This window comes from Melopsittacus undulatus, chromosome 2, assembly GCF_012275295.1.
Source record: "Melopsittacus undulatus isolate bMelUnd1 chromosome 2, bMelUnd1.mat.Z, whole genome shotgun sequence".
In the NCBI taxonomy this organism is placed as follows: domain Eukaryota; kingdom Metazoa; phylum Chordata; class Aves; order Psittaciformes; family Psittaculidae; genus Melopsittacus; species Melopsittacus undulatus.
This window is the reverse complement of record NC_047528.1, coordinates 50388479-50410675: the sequence shown is the minus strand read 5'-3', so window position 1 is coordinate 50410675 and position 22197 is coordinate 50388479. Positions and strand designations below refer to the sequence as shown.

General features: G+C 36.1%; 1 protein-coding gene and 1 pseudogene across 1 annotated transcript in view; both read right to left on the bottom strand.

The window, feature by feature from the left end:
- GPC6 (glypican 6) overlaps positions 1-22197 on the bottom strand; it is a 710559-nt gene that overhangs the window by 193661 nt on the left and 494701 nt on the right. The window lies entirely within an intron of this gene.
- Positions 8040-8162, bottom strand: LOC115945783 (uncharacterized; annotated as a pseudogene).

Genomic DNA, 22197 nt, shown 5'->3' with positions numbered 1-22197 from the left:
ACTAAGAACTGGTCCCATTTTTCATTTCAGGTGTGAAAAGTCCAGTCTTATGACTAATCTCCTTATTTGAGTGTGACCATCAAATTCATGTCATCAACCTAGACCAAATCAGACACAGGCAGCTATGTACAAAGTGAGCCAGCTGTGCACTTAGGGCATTTCAGTGTCTGATGGAGTTTGCCCCAGGTTTTCTGTCATGGCCTTGCAGCTTTTTGAAATCTGCTGTCATCAAGGGTTAGCCTGCTAATACAGCCACTGCATTTTCTTCAGAGGTAAACATCAGTAGCTTCCAGGCATTGTAACTGCACATTAGTGTGCAGAAGAGCTCTCATGAGGGCACCCAAAGGTAAGTAAGCCCTGTGAAGAGAGCAATAATTTATTTTAGTTACCCTGATCTTCAGGCCAAATGCAAAAGACATTGCAGGAAGGAGCTTTTCAGTCACTGGAAATTAAGCCCTCCCTTTATGTTTCCTGAAAAGGGACAGACTTACACTGTATTGTCTTCAGTGAGCACTTCAGTTTTGTATGTGCGATAATGGAGATAACAATGTCAATTTTAATGTGGAGTTTCTAGGCAGAAGCTGTAGTGCTCAATTCCACATAATGCTTAGATGGAAAATAAAAGTATGTAGCAAAACCAGAATTTATATTTCCATAATCAGAAGGTTCCTGTAGTCAGGTTTCTGCTCTTCCTCTTTTAAAAAATATTTTACTACCTCTAAGCTTATGGCAGAAGAATTATTATATGTTTAGAAAAGCTTGTTTGACATGAAATCTCATTTGGAAGAATAAATCTTTTCTATAAAATTAAAGTTGAATGTCATGTCAGTTTCGTAGATTTTTCTATTATGATTATCTTAATTTACTTTTCACAGAGTTAGTGTATTACATCACAGTGGGAAAATAGACTCCGGTACCTATCACTGTTAGAAGAAATGCACTTACAGGAGACAACAACGAAGATTCATAAGGAGCTGCAGTAACACATTTTATACAAATGGACTTTCCATGAGTTTGTTGCTCCTTGCTGAATAGCAGTCATTAACTACAAGACATGTCTGGCTTCATGGAAGGCTTGATTCATTTATTAATAAGAAATCCTGAACCTGAATTAACCAACCAATTTAGATAAGACCATCTGTTGTCTAATAATATGTGACTGTAATCTGAATGGTTTTGTAATAAGTATATTATGGGATGAAGGACAAGCAGATCTCAGCTTTGTCTTATTGGCTTCCAAGAAAAAAAAAATAGCTAATTTGCCACCGTGGAACATGGAATGTTTTAACTCTTAGCTTATCCTTTGTACGAGTAGGCCCCTGTCTGTATTTTCTTTACCATGTAATGTCAAAACCAAAAAGAAAAGGGGTTACAAATGGGTTACAAATACACTTTTTGGAACACACTTATGGTCACGCACTAGTGGCAATAAATCTATTTTGTTCTAGCTTGATTCTACTTGGTGTTACTTGATACTCTGACTGATGTGAAGATGAAATGGCAGGCATTAGTTTATCAACTATGCCGATGTTATTTGGTTTTGCATTGTTTAGTTGCCCTTTCTGGACTAATAAAAGAAGTTAATGTCAGCTAAGTACTGAGAGTGCTGGAAAATGGTCTTTTTATGTTTGGATGTTTGGCAATAAGAAAATGGAGAAAGCGCATGTAATGCTGACTTGTCAGCTCAAATTCTCCTAGCAGCTTTCCCAGTTTTTTTATATGGATTTTAAATAATACTGTGGATTAAGCTTTATTACTTACCATCATGCTTTTATTAATGCTCTAAAACTGAATTTTATACAAGCATTGTCCAGTTAAGTAACAAAGATAAACCTTTTCTTTGGTCACACAAAACCAGGCATTAATCCACATGAAGATAAGGCAGAAATAAGTACAGATCTGTATGTCAGTGGCTTTGCTAAAAACACATTTCGAAGAAGAATGTTTTGTTTTTTGTACCAGTTTTTTATTGAGCTATTCCCTCCTCCTCCATCTGAATCTCTTTGAACACAGGAAAACAAACCAAATGAACACCAAGGTATATAGAACTACTGATTAGAATATTGTATTTAAAAAGTAAGTTATGCTGGATGAAACATAGCCTTTCAGAAACTTGTTCATATGCCCTTAGTAGTCTGTGTCATTTGGAGCATTCAGTGGATCCTAGCCAGCTGAATTCCTACATGCTTAGTTTTGTAAGTTTAAATTTGGAAAATTAAATGAATAATGAGTGTTGGGAAACTCCAGAAAATAAATCACACTGGAATTTTATGGTTAGTATGACAGTGGTTTGTGTGCAATAGTGTGGGTGTTGGACGTCAACACAGCAGTGCACCCTGAAGTGGTCATGACTACTAGTACCTGAGTAACAGCAAGTTCTTGAGGCTCTTAGTACGTGCTGTTCCTGCATTTATTTATACTGGTATTTATATTTCCAAACTGCCTGAAACAATAGCACAAGGTAGTGCAGGATAAAACCACTATGAAAAAAATCCATTAAGAAAGCCTAAATATAAAAGATACTAAATTTCCTTTCACTCCTCATAACTGAATTCTTTGCTATGGATATTGTGATGTGAAAAATTACATCAGTTCATTTGTGTGCTTCTGTATTTCACAACACACAGATACAGGAATGTAAAGCAGCAAACGATACCAAGCTCTTTGATCTTCGTTACTGTCTGCTCTGGTAGTAACTGTCTTTTACAGTATGAATGCTGAGCTTCAGGGACCAATACTGACTCTGAACACTCAGGCACCTTTTCGCAAACACCTGGCTATCCCATTTCCTAGTCAGAGGCAGAAAACAATCCAGTGTCTTGATGAAAGTAACCTGGCCAGGTCTGGTATAGGATTAAGGCAGGGTATAACATGTAGGACAGGGCCCTCCATGGATGTTAGACTGAGGAGGTGAGGTCACATTCAGCTTCTAAGCCTTTAGGAAAGCAAAGAATCTGAAACTGATTCTTTTAATAAAAAGATCCATTTACTGTATTGACTTTTCCAGAGAGGGTGGATAATGAGTTTTCTGTGCAACTTAATGAAATATCACCAGAGAAGAAATTACATAATATGAAATCTTTAGATAGGATTGAAAGAGCACGTTTTGTATTTCCAGAACAGTAAGGATTCGTTGCAGTTCTCATTTCTTAACAAACCCTGACATGAAAATGCAGTCTGTCCATAAATCCCAATCTAGCAGTCTGGACAGGGAACTGCTTTATGTTTGCATTCATACAGTTTTAAAGCTATAAAATAGTACCCACAAAATTTTCTGAGGCAATTCATTTTTTTAGTAGATCTCTGAAGAGATGTAAGGAGCAGGAAGCCTTTTGTATTTGCAGGAACATGAGATCTCTGACAGCAAATACAATCCAGGCAAAATGAAAATGTACTGCAGGTGCTGACTGCTGAATGCAAAGATCAGAAGGTTCTTTCAGATGGAAAATAAAACCAAAAAAGTCATAAACAAAAAGCCCAAAACTTGCAAATAATATTGCAATGTTTTAGTCATAATTGTTTGGTTTTCTTTGTATCTTTGTATGTTATTTTTTTCTAATGTATTTTTTGAGTTATGACTAAGCTCAAAATGCAGTGTCTATTTTCAAGGAATATGCAGGGCTTAAAGTAGAAGTAAAGTGGTTTTCAGACAAGGCTCAGGTAAGTTAAACATGTAACCATTTTCATTATGTTTTGGAAGACATTTTTGCATGAGGATTATTACGGCTGTTACACTTTTTAAAACTGAAGATCATGTCTTGTATATGTGAATTCTGCTGAATATGATTAATTGCAGAAAGCGGCCACTGAAGCCTTGGAGAGGGGAAGAAAAAGAAAAATAACCCAAATTTCTATTTTAAAATGAATGTTATAGTCAAGGTTAATTCAGGGTGTCACAGAAGTGTGACTGTGACAAGATTTAGTGACAATGTAAGGGCAAATTAATGCAAGATCAGTGGCCTGACTATAGTTTCTTACTATGGGATCCTGCTGAAACGAAGTCATTATTTAACTACACTTTTACTTAGACTATAAATGGTTCCCAAAACAGACTGCACTCAAGTTTGATGTCTGCAGCTCCATCTTCACTTTTCTCTTGTGTTCATAAGTAGTAGGGAATGCAAATATGCACTCAAGAAAATTCTCATGTATTATACCTCACATGCTGTCATTTTCCCATAAAAAGCAAGCAAGCAAATGTTTTCACTTTTCCATTCAGAATATTCTGTGATATAATTCTGAATACAGGAAGCACGTCTTGAATTCTCTGAGGGTTTTCAGACCAAAATTTCTCTACATTTCATTCGAACAAATCAATGTTCAAATGGTTTTTCTACTCTTCTTGAGTGGTTTAAATTTTATTTTTTTTTACCATCTCTAGAAATAGACTCTAAAGTTACTGTTCATACTAAATGCAAGTAATTTAACTGGGACCCACAAGAAGTTAATAAATAATTGGGACTTAAGGTACAACAGCAAGGGGTTTGCTATAGAAATATAAAATTTAAGCATTTATAAAATGATACCAACATAAACTGAACAATCAAAATTGCATTGCTATTAGATCCTCGATTCTCCTAATTCTGAAACAGATCTATCTGGCAAATTTGTGACTAATAAAAAGTTATCATTAATTCAGGTTTAAATCTCTTGTGTACCATGATTTGATACATTTTGTCAAATTACACAGATTTTAAGACTCAACAATTAAGAAGCTGCAATTCTCATTATAATGTTACTGTATGAAAAGTAACATGTAACATGTAAAAATAGGAAGAAATCACATTTTAAATGCAGGATTATGTTTAGTATTTTAGAACATGGAAGTATCTAATTCTGGTCTTGTATTCTACACAGTACAATGTAAACAGTCTTGCTCAGAGCAAGGATCTTAGACAATAATTGTATTATGGGAAAAATTAACTCAGTTTCACAAAAAGTTAATTAGAGATTTATAGTCTAATTAATCAATAAAAGGGAATAAAATCTAATTTTTATTTTTTTTATAAAATCCATCTGCAGAGTTTAATCTGATCTTCACTGTATCCTACCATATTAATGAAAGCTTCATCTCCAAAGACTCTTTTTTCTCTGGTATACTGAATTTTTACATTATTAGAAAAAAATCAAACCCAAACCATACCATTCACAGAATATGAAAGATAATATATGCAATGCATGAAACTAACACAGCCTTCTGCAAGTATTACTGTACTTTCAGTGACATAGCCAAGTGTTATTTAGTCCAACGTGTGGACTTTTCTCCTGCTGATGATATTCTTATTTTAAAACTTTTCCTGAGAGAGATAAAACCAGCATATTAGATGAGTAAGTAACGTAATAACTTTCTGTAATAATGATCTCCAGTTGCCACTTACTAATCAGACATTCAAAAAAGAAATAAAATGGAGTACATAAGGGGTTTGTATGCTAAATCAGTATCATGTGACTCTCCATTAAATGATAGTATAGCAAGAATAGTATGTCAAAAAAAAAAATGGAAGTTTGAAGAAATTTCTCTCTTGTGCACCAAAGTTCATAAGAAATAGTGTTAAAATTTTCGTATCTATTTTCAACTGCTACAGAGGGAACATATACATCTAAATTGGAGAGATAATATATGAAACGTCTTGTTAATGCTTTTCCTCTGAATGAAGAAATCCAGCTATAGGGAAATTATCCTGGTTCAGGTTTTCTTTCACTGCCCTAGACACTTGACAATTCTAAGGTTTAAGAGACTACTTTATATGCTTCAAGATTCCAGGCTCAGCTCAATGTATTCTCTTTATAAGGTCTTTTCACTTTTAACGTCTTCAACTTTTCCTTATCACAATAGGTGCCCAGGAGTTCTTTTTGTCTGATCTCTAGCAGCAGCAATGTCACTGATCTCACCATTTTGTAAGTCTGTTCATGCAGCCAGGAGGAAATAGGAACATGGGTTGTAAAGGACTGATTATAGGAGCCCACTTCCATGAGTCATTTTGTACAAGGAAATATTTCTATATTTTTGTACTCTTATTATTCCAGTATTATTTGCTAAAGCTGTCTTTGGGTTTTATGCCTGCAGTGGTTGACAATGTAGTAGAACAGCCGGATCAACCCTGGTGTTTTGGCACTTAGTGTAGGCCAGGTCTGGGTCACCTGACATATCCTAATCTACTTAGTAAAGACTGACCTTTCTGTATTAAGAAAAAAGTCAGCCACCCTCACAGCTCCATTTTCTGTTCTCCTTGAAAGCCCAAATGTTCTACACAAAAATAAAAGGAACAAAGTCTGGTTGAAATGTGTTTCTGAGGTTGGAGGAAAGTCAATGTCACTGACCACGGATAACACAGAGAGAATAAAGGCAAATATACATAGCATTTAGTGTTGACATTAAAACAACTCCAAGCTTTCTCATTTGTGTGTTTTATAATAATTTCCTGATTGTTCTAACTAAAATCTGAGACACTTATACCTCCTTAAATCTGCGGTTGACTAAACCCTGTATTTGTTTCTCTCTATTATCTCTAAAAAGGTTCCAAATAACTACATCAGATGTTGGTGCCTAAATATAGAATTAAACATGTAAGTGATATTAACCCCACACATCAAATCGCATTTTACTGATATGAGGAATCAGCAGGTGATCCCAGTTTGATTACTGGGCCAGCGATACTCATGTTATAGAATCCAGTTACTGTTGGTTGTTACATTTAAAATATCTTATGTAGGTATTCTGAAAATTAAGTAAGCATAAGCAACTTTACTCTTTCTTTTGCTCTGGAAGCAATGTATCAAATCCAGGCAATACATGTGATGGCCAGGAGACCTTGCACAGCTTTGAACCTCACAGCATTTGCCCATGTAAATAAAAACTTGAACCTTGGTAGCTGTCAGTGCAGCATCTATTTTGTTCACTCTGATGCTGTTTAAGAAAGAAAAACAGGTGTCTTCTACCTTCTAGTTGTTCATTAGAAATGTTTCAGCAGCCTTGTAAGACATAGATCTTTAAGAACTAGTATTCTACTTATGACATTTAGAGATACTCTCGGAAACAATGTACTCTTTGTTGAATGGTCTGGCATGGGGAAATTGTACTTTTTTATGGTGGTTTGTGGTACCTGGACCAAAGTTGTCAGGTTAAGAATGTGTTCCAATGTCCACCTTTATACACACAACACACTACCAAGTTTGTGGCATTTCTCGTACTCATTTGAAAACTTGGTCTCTCCATCAAATATTTACATTAGTACTAACTTCACAGTGATGTCTCTGTCTTCTTCCCTAAAAGTGAATGAAAGTACTGCACTGACAAGGAAATCTCCCAGCTTGTGAAATACCTTTGTGTTCTGGACATGACTGAAACTTCACTTACTTTTAAAAGGTTTGGAAAGAGGTTGTGGTACTGTAGCTGACAGTTCATCCATACCGGAGATGGTAATGATGAGACATCTTTCAGCAGGCGTTATAAATGGATATCTGGCATTGAGAGTGCCTTTATGGTTTTGAGCGTGTTTATCCTTGTGGTTCTGGAAACCAGACCACGAGGTGGATTATACTGCTGTATATAAATTGTATTCCAGCATGTTTTATAAGTCAGGTGGCTTAATAAGATAAAGACAAATGGCAGTGAATTGGCTTAAATACAAATTTACTGTCAGGTAGCCATTATACAGTTCTGTATTTTACTTTCACTGGTTTATCTAATTTAGGCAGCAGTAAATCAGTCATTTGCCACTTAGAGACATGAGTCAGATTACTATTCAATCCAATCTCTGTGGTCCTTTCAGGTTCATCATGAATTGGGGTTTTGCCATCTAGCAGGGACTGACATGTTATTTAACAAACTGCACAACATCTTTCACTTTGTTAGAGGAGAACTTGGCATGCTGGGGGAGAAATACAAAATCCCTTGCCCTGGCTGGCTGCAGGTGTACTCAGGACCAACTCAGCCCACACCATACAGAGTGGTTTTATGTGCAGATATCACATCTTGACACACAGTCAATGGCCATGGTTCCTGGTAGCACAGGTTGATGTATAGAGCGAATGGAGGAAGCAGGTACTCCTTCCCATGCCCTCCAAATTCATTTAATACAAAATCTTCAGCTGAGAATGTATCATATATTAAAATGATAAGAAAAGATGATGCACTTAATCTCAGCAAAAGGCTGGGAAATGCGCGCCTGGGACAGGGTCTTCAGTATGTACTGCAGAGCACTTCCATCCCACTGAGGATGATATAGGATAAGAATTTTCAAGGGCTGTTGACAGATCTAAACTATAACACATAAATGTTATTTTGTATGAGTGATTTCTGCACTCAAGAAAGTAAGAACTGCAAATCAAGACAATTACAGTAGTTTATTGTGATAATTGAAATTGCTGGGTTTTACATTACTATGGCAAAATGTCTGAGCAAAAGAAAATAATCTTACGCTATATTTTTTCCCAGCTTAACATTTTCTTTTAACTTCTATATTTATAACTCCAGTGCCTTCTAGGTCCTTGTCAGTTCAACACAGAATGCATTTTCTTGCTCAGTTTTGGGTAAAGAAAAAAAAACCAAACAGCTACCATGTACCTGCTGGGAATTTATAAGGAAAAAATATTAAAAGGAATGTTTTGATATGCTTGTAGAGTCTACCTCTGTTTTGTACATCAACCTAAAATTCACAGCAGATTAAATGAAGCCTGAATAGTAAATTCATATTTAGTCTATCTCTCCATAAAAGGAAACCGCAAACCTGATTGTTGGATATAATTTTATAGAAGTTTCGCTTCACGCAAGAGTGAACAAATAACCAGTTTGAACTCAGCAAATATTCTTTCATCAAGTACTCACTTATTTCAAACCAGTGCTACAATGTCCTCACTTTCCATTAGAATACTTGCCAAAATTTATAGTACCTAAGGTGTAACTTTATAATAAGTGTAATAAAGGCATTTTGCTGTTGTAATTCGCCCTTCTGTTAAATGTGAGGGAACAAGACAATGCATCTAGTTTTACTATATATTTAGGCAATTGTTTGTTTATGTGGACATGAGTGTGAAGGAAGAAGAAAGATGGATCTTTTACACAGAACTAGTTTGTTTTAATATGATCCAATTAAACAATTTCAGGAAAATTATATACTTCATATAATGTAGTCATCTAGTGTTAGTACTTTCGACCACGTTTTTCTTTAGCACACAACTTAACTTAGAGACACTGAGAATAATCCCTGTTCTTACTGTAGAGACAGTAATTCCCCCAACTATTATAAACTTAAATACCTGCATTTGTTTTTCTTACCATGGCTTGGAGGTAGGGCACACAGACACTAGTGAGGACCCCTCTGTCGACACATTTTGTGGCTATAAAGAAGGAGGTACGAGGAAGAGATTTAAAATAAAATAAAATAATACTTAAATGGTGGGTTGAAGATTTAAATTTACTTTCTACTATGCAGTTCCAAAAGCTGTAGGTGCAATACTCAGCAGAAATGTGGGCACACATCCCATAAACAGGTCATTCCAGACCATAGTCACCATCACAAGGTGCACTTCAGCATCTGTTAAATATTTTATATATGGTATTTATATTTACAAGTAGCTTTGTGAAAATCTAATGAGCATTTGAAAGACTGTAAAAGAGGAAATGTTAACATGGAGCTACAAGGTGATCTCACATGATTTGGGCCCACATAATGCAGTCGGGATTTATTGATCCTATAAATAGATAGTGAGCTATTTATAAAGTATTGTTCTGCTTCTGTCCTAGTCTGTATATATTAACAAGACATTGTACATTGTATTGAGGAGCCTGTGGTTGATTATTAGAAACCAGCAATGAATATTTAATGTATCCCTTACTAGGATACCTTGAAAATCTGACATTCTTCTTCACTTTAGCAATCAGCAAAACAATTTAAGATGCTCCCTTTCAATCTCTGTACTTGCATATTATCCACACAGACTTTGTTTTGCTGTCCAGTGTATCGTGCTCCATGTTGTGATTCATTAGCATCATGAAATGAAACAGGAGCATAAGCAAAGCATTATATACTCTGTTGTGTCCTGGATAACCAACATCTTGCTTTCTATTGCACAGGAAATTCCCCAGCAAATAGTCAGTCTTTAAAGCATGCTTTCAATTTCTTTTTGGCCTTTTGCATTTCATGAGGAAGGACCAAGAATACGGGCAACTTGAAAAAACATGTTTTGTTTCTACAGATTCCTTTGCTTTGTTATTTCCAAATAGCCCAGGGCTACTTGTGGGATTTTACCCTTTGAACTTACTTGAAAAATGTTCGATGTAGGAATATGATGAAGTTATTCAAGTAGACAAAGCTATCAACCTTGGAGTCACCTGCTTTGCTATCCCTACAATCTTATTAATCTCTCTAGTAGAATACTCTCCTTTTCATGCTAGTCCACCAAGTCCCTACCCTTTACTCAGTGCAAACATGCAGCCCAGATAATTCATTAGTCATGTGGGAAGGCACCTGTAAGGAATCTGCATATACTTACTTGCTGTGTCTAGGAGATTGGCATTGTCAAGAAATTCAGATAGTGATAACCTTACTATAAACTTTAAAGTGTCTTTGATTCCATTCATGTTTGTTAGTGCAGGAAGGAGCTGAAACATGTTGTGTCAATCTGTTGTCACTTGTCACCTCAAATTATTGTATAACTTATCATTGACCAGGACTGCCAATATTATGTGTGCACTTCTTTCTTTCTCATCAGAGCTAGTGTGCTCTTGCTGATGTTGCACAACTAAGACATTCGACAGCCCTCTGCACCACTCTCAGCATAATGCCCTTTTTAAGTCAGTAAAACAATTCACAGGTCAGTGAACAGCAAACAAGACTTAGTGAGTACTTCTGGGTACTTGTGAGTGATCAGAACAGTTTTGCTGCTCTCTCTCTCTATTTGAGAGAATTGGTTTTCTTCTTAGATGCTTTTCTGTTTTGCACTGAGATCACAGACATGCAGTTAATAAGACTGCTCTCAGGCATGCAGTCTGCATTTCAAGCTTCTCAGCTGTTGCAAGCAGGACTAACTGACCATAATTCACATCATTTTCTTATCCTGATACTACTGCACAATATGTCTAACTGCTCAATTTGATCATTATCTCCTGCTGTGGTAGTTCTCTTTTTCCATCTCAACCCTTTTTCAGTTTTCCCTTCTGCTTATCTGGGGGTTTGACTTCCAGATTATCAAGGACTTCCTCTTCTATTTCTGACTTGTACCTGGGTAATACTTAACCTACTTTTCTGCAACATTTTTCTTCCTCCTGGTGAGCACAGAACCACGTTTGCTTGATTATGCAGAGCCTAGTCTAGCGTTTTTTCCTCACCATTCTTTCTTAATGCCTCTTTCAACCTGGTTCTTATGATTATTCTACAAGGCAATTGCACACCATTGCCCAGTAACATCCTTCTACTTTCCAGTTGCAAAAAAAAAAGGTGGATTCTTCTTGCTTACCTTCAAACATACACATGGAGATATTTGTGCATGAATTAGTCATTATAGTACCAAAAGACAGAGCAATAAGAGGGAATTTTAGATGCCTGGTTTTGGGTTGAAGTGAATATGTTTAAGGGAGTGTAGGTTAGATTTTGATATCTGTGTATAGTTGAACAAATCATAGTACGGACCTCTTCTAAAATGTTGAACATTATGGGTTTTCTTTTTGCTTCCCAAATTATTCAAAGTAGCCAGTTGCAGGGGGATTTCTGACCCTATTGCTTACAGTCATGTCCTATTCTATTTTTAGCCCTGGAAAACTTAGTGCATACTTTCTTCTTAATCCAAGGTGAAGTGAAATACACTTCTCTCTTTCAAAGAGAGAAAAAGGATTTGCAAATTTTGGGCTTTGTCTGAAGAGGGTTACTGGATATATTTAGTTCATCTGATTTAATGGGCCAAATTTCTTTGAATTCCCTGGCATGATAACAGTTTCCTTCTAATGCTATTTAATTTCATTTTGATTTTATTTATACTTGATGCCAACTTTTTTGTTTTCTTGATTATTGTTTGTAAATGATGAGCATAAGATGGGTGTTAAGAGAAACAGATGATAAATTACAAGCTATTAATAAAATTACAGCTTCTGATTTATGTGTAAAGCTAGGTATGTGGACCAAGCTTTCAAAAAAACTCTAACTAAGCATCTCTACCAAAATTGGTGTTTGAGTAATTTCAAAATGACCAGGCATCTAACAAATCTTATTAACTTGCATGGAGCAGACTTCCAAAAAGTAGGTGATTAAACTTAAGAGTGTAAATATAGGGTTAGGACCTTATCATCAGGCTCCTATAATAAAACAAGCAAAAAAAATTAAAGAAAAAGCCCTAACATTTTTCAGAAAGTAATTTGTATTCACTGAAAAAAAATAAAATTAATGATTTATAGAATTTCAAAATAGAACTATTATTTAAAGTTGCAAGAAAATCACAACTGTCCTGGGTTCAGCAGCAGCAGAAAGGATGACACACAGAAACTCCTCTAGACAACTGAGAAAACATTCAATAGAAGCATCACATAAAGTTAGAGAAAGAAGAAGACCACTTCAGTCTAAAATACTTATATGTTGCTTTATTCTGTAAGTGCACATGTCTGGTGGAATAGGCAAATGTAACCTTATCACCGTCAACTGCCTTGAAAGTTTTTATGCTTTTCATTACAGTGCAACGAACTGCAACACAATAGAGGCTACTATAATGCACAGAGGCGAAGTGTTTTTGAGGGGGACATAACCATTTGTGATGCCACAAATTTCATAAAAATTTCCTGAAAAAGAAGAGAAATAAAGCAGTAGAAGAAATTATTTCATATATGGGAGGTAGTGATCACTGACAGTAGTATAGGGATGCAACAAGAAGTAAAAAAACATCTTTGCAGAGAAGTGAAACTGCTACATAGTTGTAGGGGTTTGCAGTTTGGCTGCAGTGTGCGCAGACTTCCACAATCTCTGTTTTTCTCTAGAGCCTCTTTCATCTATCTTTGCCTAAATTAAAGAACCCCAAACTTCTTGGCCATCCCAACTCCAGAAGTGAAGAGGATCTCCCATGAAGAGCTCTTTTTAAGTATAGTAGAAGAAATTAAACTTCTGAATGCTCTTTTAACAAGTCTTCTTGCTTTCACACATCTTACACCTAAGTAATGAGGTGGAGAATGGGAAAGTTAGTGCTCATTATGTTTTAGGGCAGCAGTAGGCCCATCAGGCACCAGGAAACGGGCTAGGGAACAATTAATCATATAGAGCTTGCGTTAAACTACAAACATTTTTAGAATTATTTTCAAACAGCTCAAACAACTGTATAAAAATATTTTTCTGAGAACAAAGAAATTAAACCCAAGTAACAAAATTATTCCAAACACCAGTCTTCATATTTTGAATCCATCAGCTGATGCCACAATATCTCCTACTAAGAATCTATTTTCTGTGTCTGCTTTGTCTCTTCACTTTTGTTACATGATTGTTCCTACCCTTTGTAGGATTTCATCATTCCTGCCAACGTCTCATCCAAATAAACCAGTTAATCAACTTTCTTTGAAGAATTCAACTTTTAACAGGTAATTCTCTTATATTATGTGGTTTCCATAAACTGAAATTTAATTTCATAATTCAATACTGGAAGGATCTATGATAACTCACTCAACACACACTCTAATGTTATTAATAGTTTGAGAATAAAATCAGGATGATTGATCCATGACAACAATTTTTTCTGCTCAAGATTTTGCTGGTGTGTGTCTTTACAAGGCTATTGGCCTTGTATTATTGGCTGAAAAGCAATTAATCTTCAAATACATGTTTGTCACTTTATCTATGTCATGCGATAATCAAAATGACATTGAAACATAAAATGAAGAGCTTTTGCCACCATTTCTTATTTTTTTCTTCTACCTCAAAGTTCTACAATAGTATGGCCCTTTCTCTAAAAATGGAGATTCTGGAATAGAAGATGAGGTAATTCAGTGAAATAAGGAATTCCAGTAGGAATCAGTAGGAATGTGAAAATAGTGCATAATGAACTCTCTTTACCCTTTTAATTGCTGCAAAAGACTGGTACTTCTTAGTCAATAGCAAAATAGGAGTATCAGCTTGACAGAATGCCCCCAACCATTTCAAAGATTAATCAAGTAATCAATTTCTTTTTTTCTCATTTTTGTATGATTTAGAAGAAGCAAACATAATCTTCTTGAAAGCAGCCCTTACATCTTGGCCTTGGATAAGAAGATTAAGTCTTCAATCTTAAGGCAAACTGATAATGGCTGTATTATGGCTCCAGTCTTGAAAAGTATTCTCTCCATGCAGAGATCACTGCAGGATCCTGGCTTCTGTTCATACCCTCTGATGACTGTTTGGTGGCCAGCATGAGACAAAGAGACAAGTTAGGGAGCTCCACCCATGTTTTGCATTAAGTGGTATCTTGCAGGCAAACTGAAGAACTATGCTGAGGATGCTGAATCAGTCTGTTATCCATGCCAGTCTCCAGTAGAAAGGATAAAAACTTTTACTGCTGCCTTCATTCTTCAGCTAAAAGAGCATTTAATTCTCCACAATATTAATATGGCACTATTAGTAACTACATAGATCTCTAAATAGTTTTAAAAGCTTTGTTTGAATTACATTGGTTGTTCTTGGCCATAAATAGAAACAAACACAAGGTACATTCCATTCCCAGGAAAAAGTTATGCTGCACTGCAAAAAAAAAAACAAACCAAAAAACCAAACCACAAAAAACTGACACTAAGAAATTCTGAGGGGTTTTGCCTTTCTGTCCAGAAGACAGACTGATGAGTTCTGTTTCACAGTGGGAATGTAAGTCTGAATTGCACTGCATGAAATTACACTCGCCTAAGCTTATCAGAGAAACCACCTGAAAATGACTTACAACTCAATTTGTTGGGAAAAAAATAGCGAAGAATTCTGGGATGGTGAAATGAATCTTTCATGCTTTGAAGTTTCTGGATATTTTTTTACAATAACCATAACATAAAATAAAAGAAACTACAGATTAACCTTCTCTGTGAAGTAGAAATTTACTGATAGATGGTTGTTTTCTATTTCCAAATTACAACTTACTGAATATCTTTAGGCTATTTTATGGAAAATATTTTTTTAATGTCAAAACTACTAAAGCTAAAGAAAAAAAATCACCTTTGGACATCTAGTACATATTCCTGAAAACCTAGATTTTTCTTCACAGCGCAAATCCCCTCTATACCGCTCCTGCAGGAAGAACTTATTTTCTCATCATGTTTGGAAGGCTTGTACAAAGCTAGATATGAAGGTTTAGCTACTGTGTGAAGCAGTTTCCTTTTCTGAATTATATTTTTCTACCTAGCTTTTATACCCTTATGCAATATCTCCCCTTTCTGCTTGAAATTCAGGTCGTCATATTAGATATTTCTGTGTAATACAGTTAGTAAACTCATGCTCATTTAGCTTGTTCTTTTTTCTGTAATAAATATTAGTTTGTACCTTTCCATTGTCCATTAAATAGCTCCAATTTTAACTTTTCTGCCTGGGAATTTGATTTCTCTGTTTCCTTTGAGTGTGTGATTGTTCATTTTCTGTATGAACCCTTAGAAGAGAGCTCTTTGCCCATATTTTCAATCTCTTTGTATTCCTTCCAATTATTTCTCAGGCTTTGTCCCAGGCTATGACACCTGCAGGTTTCACTAACACAGTGTTAACTCTGTCTCTGAGATAATTTAGAAAAATACTTCTGTAATAGAACTGAGTTTGTTATCATAACAGTGTCTGCTGTCCATCCCTTCTTCACCTACAATCTATAAACTGATCACAAATGAAATGTCTATGAGGTCATCTTCAAGAATTTGGCTCGAGTGCTTTCAGTGCTGCTCAGTAACTGCAGCCCATGTTCTAAACAGAGCCAGCCCATTCTTCATTCTACCTATTTACAACATAAGGTAATGATCTGAATAACCGATTATACATGGATTTGCTGCTCCCTTTTCCTGTGCTTGTTCAGGAGAACACTACATTACACTGGTTGTTTTCAGGTCACTCATATTTTTAACCACCAATTAGTTCTATTTCTTCCTAACAAAATTTCTTGGTGGCATCATTTTAGGAGTTCAGAGAAGAGGAAGTTTCCAGAATCATTCCTTTAGGCAAATTCCTCCTTTCAGCTACTGTGAAAGAAATGAAATAGGCTGTTTTACCAAGTAGACTTCGGCACTTTGGGACATTATTTCTTTGCTGTCATGGTAAGGGCAGTTGCATGCATTCTGTCAGTAGACAAAAGCAGCTGAGTTTTACTCACTTAGCATGCAGGAAAAAGAGACAATGTGAATCCCAAGTCCAAGACAAAGGCTCTTGGATTATGGTGCAGTGAATCATATCACTTTTATGATTAGAACCCTTAGTTTAGGCAAAAAAAGGCAGAGTAAATATAAACTGTAGTTTCAGATGTACGATTCCCTTGTCCACTTTCCCCAAATCCAGTGAAGATGAAAATATGAAATGCCACATTCACCTTGGTGTCCATGGCTGAGGTGCCAGCTCTCACTTGTTGGGAAAGGTCCATCTGGTGTTTAGCTGAGCCACAGGCACCAGCACATAGAGAGGGAAATGGCTCTGTGATATTATGTCATGTTAAATAACTACATAATAACAACCTGCATCTTCTCCACATGAAAGAGATTAGTGTTTCATGGCAATCTTTGTTTCATTCTTATTCAACCACATTGTACTGGAATCAGACACTTGCTATATAATTGTTAACTTGTTTCATCCATTAAAGTTTTTGTCATGTTTACTCAAACTTGACATCTTGAGACATCTTGAAAAAGTTTAAATAAGAAAGAGAGGAAAAAAATAATGAACTGGTGCCCTGTGCACAATCATGTATGTATACATTTGGATTAAAATACATTTCTTCAGTGCAAAGGTACTAATGATAAAAATGAATTGCAGAAAGAAAAGGATTTTTTTTACAAAAAGCTCTAACTGAAATAAGCTTAGATAACAAATCCTTAAGACTAGGGGATAAAAGGAAGCTTTATTTTTATCAGGTTAAAACACGTGTTCTACCAGCTTCGGCTTTCTTTTTGTGACACCAAAGCCAAGACCTTTTGTCTGTGCATCCAATGCTTTTGCAGGCTGGTACATCATCACTGCCCCACATGAATGCTTCCCTGATACAAACATGACCTTGTGCTCCAAACCTGCCATCTCCTGAAAGCAAAGCATTCACTGTTTCCTTTAGGATCATCATCAACCATGCAAAAAAATCAGATGTAAAAAAGATGTGAGTGTTTCACTGCTCTAAACTAGAATGTGTTGTGACACCTAAAATCGTCAGCTGCTATGCTTGTATCACAAAGCTGAGGGAATCTACACATTATTGTCTGACAAAGCAAATGAGACTGGGAAAAATAATAGCAAATTAGCTATGTATGGAAACGTCACCTATTTTTTGTCCTAATCTTAGTAGAACTGCTGATTAAAACAATGCAAAATAATGCTTAGATGTTAATGCTAACTACTAGCAGAAGAACTAAGAAGTAACCTCTTGTTGTAAAGGGTGGTGATAGTGATGTTTTATGCTCTTCTTCCAAGTGTCAGAAGTTTTTCGACAGTATTGCAGAGTGGGGAATATTACACACTGTTTTTAAGAAAACAACTTCTCATCCTATTTTTCTATTTTAAGCAGAGAAGCAGTAAAATTAACCACTACACTACTTCTGGAAGGGTGAACTGTGTTCACTTAGTAACAGGAGCCTTGATGCTGTAGAACATTAACTTTGGTCATGCTTTATGACCTTAAGAATGACTTTTAAAATATTTGCTTCCTTATAATAATCAGGATTGCCCTTCCAAAACAGAAGCCAATTATTAGAAATCTGAAGCAGTATTAAACTCCAGCCATTTAAGTGCATATTTCTAGAAATATGAACACCTTGAAAGGAAAAAAAAAAACAAACAACAAACAACTTCTAATTTATTCACTTCTATATAGCACAACTATTTCCATGGTTATTTCAATTTCAAAAAGACTAATTCACTTTTCAGACCATTCCAAATCAAAATGCAATCAGATCAAATTTATATCAATCAAACAAAATAAATTGTCTGCTTACGCAATTTTGACTACAAGTGTGCCATGGAAAGTAAAAGGAATGAATTTCTATATTAATGAAGTTTAAGTGACAATGACAAAAAAGCTGAATATGCTTCAATGAAGAGCAGTAATCCTAAGAGGGCCACCTGACAATTACATTTAATATGCTAATGCTATAACAGTACATGAAATTTTTTATTCTGCCCATAAAGGTCTTGTTAACAGTAATTAAATGCTGACATTCAGCCCTGTAAAGAAAAGAGATATAGTGAAATTATTATCACTAGAACCAGTGGAAGACTTTTTTTAATTAGTGTTTGAATAGCAAAAGATTGAATTCTCACTACTCAGGGACAACAAGGCTGATCAGGTCTGTTAAATTACATGCAATCATATCTTCTTCATTTGAATTGCAAACAGTTGTGTAAACCACTGGTTCTGCTACTCAATAGATGACAGTTGATGCTAATTCTCACACCTTCCTACCCTCAGCATGTTTACACCCAAGAGGAATGACCTGTGCTGCTGGCTTTGAAGATCTGTGTTTCAGCCTCTAGTGCTGGCCATCAGGTAGTCTCCTGAGGGGGGAGATCGCATAGGATTAGGTGAGCAGTAGGTCTCAAGTGCTGAGAAAAAACTCTTGAGCAGCCCAAAAGATGACCCACTGGAGAGTGGGTGCTACTGCTGTGGTTTGGTCTGCATGGGATTCAGGGCATGACAGTCCTCAGTGTTATGGTCCTGGTGGCTCCTTTCAAACTGAAGCAGTTTATGTTTTCCAGTCCTGGAGTTCCCTGACATTTTGTCAAAATGACAGGCATCACGTTCATGCAAACAGTTCCTCAGTTCTGTAAAGAGCCTCTTAAATTTTTTTTTCTTTTTGTAATAGTGAAATAGACTCTTTGCCAAGAGCAAGCATTGGAATTACACAGCATGGCTTCCAATAAAGAATAATTGGATTCAGCCTATAAAACTAATTAAGATTGCCACAGCCACTTTTGGGATCCTAATGCTGCTCTAATACTTGCTCATAGGATTTCACAAAACATCCATTTGCGATGAAATTTGTTTGCATAGACAAACGTATATCAGCTAATTCAAACACATAAAGAAAAATGAGGTCCACTTATTACTTAAACTAGGTAGAAACTTAAGAGCAAATTCATTCAGATTAATATTAAATGAGGTCCTAAATCAAAACTCATGTGACGAGAATATAACTAGAAGTAATCATCCATACAGCATAACAGTGACTGTTGTTCCTTAAAAACTTGGCCCCAATTCCACAGCATCTACCATCATACAGAAATACTTGCCAAATATTTGAAGCAAGAAGTCAAGAAGATAAACTGCTAAATAAATACCATAAATCTTTAAGTTTGTGTCATATCATCTCAAAAACTCAGAGTTTCAAATTCTGGTGATAGCACTCAATTTTATCAAGCAACGGATACCAATGCACACTTTCAAATGCAAAAAAGGGGAAGGTTATACCATTGGAAAACTGCTAAACATCAGCTATAATTTAATTCTTTATGTAACATATTATACTGTTCTAATGTTTGGCCATAGTGACATGGAGTTTTTTTCTATTCTGGGAGGATGGACAGCAGGAAGCTTTGTTCCACTGTTTAAAAAATGTCTGTTGCTTGCTTCCCCAAGCATCTTCAGCTTCCAACATGGTCACAAAGTGGTTATCCTTGGAACAGACCAAAATGAAAATACACTGGTAAAGCCTTTGTGGATCAGTAGGTAAACTTTGTAACCCACTCTTTCTGAAAAAACACTGAACCAGTGTGGGTGACTGCATTCAAAATACAAGCTCTTCATCTGACTTACAGTCAGTAATGATAATCAAGATCTCATGGAACAGAAATTTTGCTGGATGCCAGTGGCCTATTTATCCTAAAATGATCTTATATATTCAATGACTTTACAGCATCTCTATATTCTGTAAGAAATAGCATTTGTGCAATGATGGGAGAAACATTCTTCCCCCTCTTCCTTCCCATTCCATCTTATCTTTCACATTAAAACTTGGACAACAAAACCAGTTGCTGTATCTGCTGCATGGCTTGCAATCAGAAAAGAAAATGAGAGAAAATGCTTGCCATGTTTTTACAGCATATGTTCCTTCTAGTCAACACTCCTTTAATAATTTCTATATTCAGTTTGCTCATCTGTTTGCTAAGAGGACTCTAATGATCTCTATCTGCAGTTATGCCAGGTATCACTTCATGTAGATAAGCAGGAACTTGGCTAAATCTTGAATGAGAGAAGGTGCACTGAATCATAGAATAGTTAGGGTTTGAAAGGACCTTAGATCATCTAGTTCCAACCACCCTGCCATGGGCAGGGACACCTCACACTAAACCATGTCATCCAAGGCTTCATCCAACCTGGCCTTGAACACTGCCAGGGATGCAGCATTCACAACCTCCCTGAGCAACCCATTCCAGTACCTCACCACCCTAACAGTAAATAATTTCTTCCTTATATCCAATCTAAACCTCTGCTGTTTAAGACCCATGTCATAGAATCATAGAATAGAATCACAGAATGGTTAGGGTTGGAAAGGACCTTAAGATCATCTAGTTCCAACCCCCCTGCCATGGGCAAGGACACCTCACACTAAACCATATCACCCAAGGCTTCATCCAACCTGGCCTTGAACACTGCCAGGATGTTTTCAAAGTTAGTCTGAAAAAGAGCTGAACATACCTAAATCCCCTATATTGCATTCTGATCAATATTTTTATTGTTTTGTTTCAAGTTGCCATACATTTGATTGCAAAGGACTAAGAAGCACTAAAACAACATTTTCTGGTTACTTGACTAGGAATTACAGAGGAAGCTGTAAAAGCTGTTTACTTTTAAAGTTGACCATTCATGACAAAAATCAACAATTATTAATAATAAAAAACCCACAGAGACTGATGTATCTCATAACATTACGTGCCTTCTGGTCCACCCTTACCAAGTATTTTCTAGTACTAGTCCCACCTATGGAAAGCGAAAAGAATTTAAATCACCTTCAATGTCAGCACTTCCACCACTGTAGAACTTGCTTCTGGAAATAAAAAACAAAAACACATATATGCCAAATGGGATTTTGAACAAGTTCTGGACAGAGCTTTCCAAGAGTTACTTTAAGAATTCCTAAGCAGAAGACATGGAAACAGAAAGACTGAGAAAGAAAATCTTGCCTTGTGCTCTACAGCTTTCCATTTTTCTTGGGCAGTGAGGACTGATCACTCTTCTATCCATGGAAAACCCAAGCAAAACAATTATTTTCTAAGAGCAAGGAGCCTGAAAAAGGAGGGAGTACAAATTATAGCGCCAATTTCTGGAAACCTCATGGTCTCCATATGTGGTATAACAACCTTTTTAACATAGCATAACAAACTTTGCTTAATGCAAAGTTAGCAGACAGTAAAGCTTGTGCCATTTGACATGACTAGTCTCTCCCTGATTGTTGTCGTAACTCTACTGATGAGGTGGATAGTGGGAAAACCAGCAAGTGAGTGCTTGTGTCTGGGAGGAAAGGTGAATTTGTGCAAAATACAATAATTTAGAGTCTGTTAGCTTGCTTTAAAAGAAATAATTTTTTCTTGCTCAAGTCACCTATTTGCCAACACAGAGATCTAGCATTTGTGTTTACTTCTGGATCCAGTATTTTGACTATATCCCAGTTTCAATGCTAACACAGCTTTCTTTCAAGTGAAGATGAATGGAACTAGAAGAGGACAGGAACTGCAATTTTCCTTTTTAAGTGAAAACATTCCGCCATACATCTCAGAACAATACTGACTTCATTCTGTCTTGCCCCTCTGATCATTTACGCTTAGCATTTGCTTCAGACTAAACAGATCCACACTACAGGAAATACCTGCTATATAGCTTAATGGTAGCAAAAACCTTATGCTTTTTAAAAATTGCATAATTTGTCTCACAATCTCCAAGCCAATAAATAAGTCCTATCCCCTTCTAATTTTTAATGTTACAAGTAAATAACAAACTTCAGACCCACAAAAAATTGACCTGTGATTGTAACACACTAGATACCCAGGAGTGCTATGGCAGTCTCCACAAGTAATGGTATTTCTGACACCACTATGTATTATA